This window comes from Mandrillus leucophaeus, unplaced genomic scaffold (genome assembly GCF_000951045.1).
Source record: "Mandrillus leucophaeus isolate KB7577 unplaced genomic scaffold, Mleu.le_1.0 Scaffold377, whole genome shotgun sequence".
Lineage (NCBI taxonomy): Eukaryota > Metazoa > Chordata > Mammalia > Primates > Cercopithecidae > Mandrillus > Mandrillus leucophaeus.
The window spans coordinates 2,213,338-2,215,866 of NW_012103998.1; positions in this window are offsets into that span (position 1 = coordinate 2,213,338).

Consider the following 2,529-nt stretch of genomic DNA (forward strand, 5'->3'; position numbering starts at 1 on the left):
CTGGGCAACAGAGCGAGACTCCATCTCCAAAACAAAACAAAACAAAACAAATTCCAGAATCTGAAATCTGAAACACTTCTGGTTCCAAGCATTTTGAATCGGGGACCTGTACTATATGAAAGAGGGGTTTGTGAGCTTGGAAATGGAAAGGCTGCTAAGTTTATGAAAAGTATAGACTTTTCTAGCATTGCTAGCATTTTGTGCCTCCTTGCGTCATGTTTCTTGTCACATTGACTGTTTATATGTTTAATGCTTACATGTATTTATAAACTATAGACATTGGCACTTTGAGAGCAAGATGCTTCACTTATTCAAAAAATACGTACTGAGCACGTTCTGTGTGCTGGTTGCTGATCTAGGCATCAGGAATACAATGGTAAATGAAACAGTCTGGTTTCTGTGGAAGCTTAGTATCTGGTGGGTGTATCTCATTTATACTTGTGGCTCCAGACAATACCCCTGTCTTTTACAGGAGGACATGATGATAATACATGCAGAAATCTCTAACATCTGAAGTAAAACTTGTGTCGAGCATGAGTGCCACCTGTTGTGTATCTTCAAGTATTCTGTGGTTTGGAAATCCATCTACAATTACATGATGAGTAATGACCAAAGGCAGTGAAGAAGAGGATGCTGTAGCCCTTCTAGCAGTGGAACTGGTTGGGTAGTGATGTAATAAGTTGATGATCACATGCTTACTCCCTGGGCAGGAAGTAGGGGGAGTGGAAACTGACCTCTGTCCTAGAGGACACTGACCCAGTGAAGTGGTAAGCTGAGTAGTACACGGATATCGTTTTCACCAGTGCTTTGTTTTATTCTAAAGAGCTTGTTAAAGAGACTGAATAATGATCAGTGTGTGTCAAGCCAGGTTTTTCTTACATTTAGGATGAGCAAAGTGATGCGGTGTGTGTTTTTTGAGCTGTACTTTGTTGCAGGCTCTCCCTTTAAAGGAGAAGGAATTGCCAGCCACCACCAGCTCACCCGCCTGTCATATCCGCTGCAGAGAGCACCCAGACAGCTGCTACCAAGTTGGATCACAGGGTGTGTTTTGCTTCAGACCCTCTGCCTGAATTTCCAGGGCTGCTGCTAAGGTCAGAAATCAACCTAGTCCTACTTGGAAAATGCCCACAGTTTGACTTAGAAGAGTTTGCAGCTTTCAGCCCTGTGGTTTCTTAATTGTGTTTTCGTGTTTTCAGTGGAGGGGAGGAGGGTGACAAGAGAAAAGGAAGAGAACCATGAATCACCATACTGTGAATCAGAATGAGGACTTTTCATTCCTTCGAAAGGGAACATCAGGATATATGATTTGTGCATAGGCCACCTGCTTCTGTCAACTTGGGAGGGATGCTGCCTGAAAGAAACCATAGTGTATTTGTGGATTATTCCTCTGTAAGGAGATAAAAAGAACATAAGTGAAAGGAAGACTGCAGTCACAATAATAGTTAATGTGTACTGCGTGCTTACTGTACACCAGGTAACATGAAACACTTCAAATACACCATCTCCTTAATCTTCTACAATATCCTGCTTTTCCATTTTACAGATGGGGAGACTGAGGCCCAGGCAGATTAATAATTTCTCTAAGATATTCTGTCTATTAGGAAACGATAGTAGAGCTACGGTTTGAACCTGTATCTGTCTCAACTCCAGAGCTTGATTCTTCACCACTTCCCTGTCTGCCTCCATGGCGAACACTGGAGAGCAGCCCAGTCTTTCTAAACTAGCTGGGTGCCTGGGGATGGATGTGTACAGCATCTGCTGGGCACTTACCCTAACTGTGTGCTCTAATTCTTATGACACACACATTGCCAGTCTTTTGCACATAGTCATATGTTCCCAGTGAACATGTGAATGAATGATACAGGGTGATAGTTCATGAACTTTTAATAATGCCTAGGATATGAGAATTTTGCTAGTAGTTTGAAGTCTTAAAGGCTGTCGAATAAGCTCATGATTTAAGATCATTAAAGAACCGTGTTTTCGCCTGATGTTTGGTCTCCCGAGGATGGACTATTGAATAGCAAGATGAAGGTGGTGCCTTGTGACCGTCGAGTTCAAGACATGCCGGCAAACATGTGTCTCCTCAGTAGATCCTCATGACTGGCCTGTGGGTTCACACCTTCTTTTGAGCCATATCATCAGTCACCTACTTAGTGATCTTTCTGTGAAGTCCCCTGTAATATTAAACCATGCCTTCTTGTGTCCCCTGCAGAACATCACACTTTGGGGGAGTGCACTGAAGTGGTTAAGAGTGCCAGTCTTGGAGTCAGCTGCCTCGGTTGACTTTGTTTTTTGTTTTTTTCTTTTCCAGACGTAGTCTTGCTCTTTCGCCAGGCTGGAGTGCAGTGGTGCAGTCTTGGCTCACTGCAACCTCCGCTGCCCAGGTTCACGCGATTCCCCTGTCTCAGCCTCCCAAGTAGCTGGGACTACAGGTGCACGCCCCCTCACCCAGCTAATTTTTTTGTATTTTAGTAGAGACGGGGTTTCACCGTGTTGGCCAGGATGGTCTCAGTCTTCTGACCTTGTGAT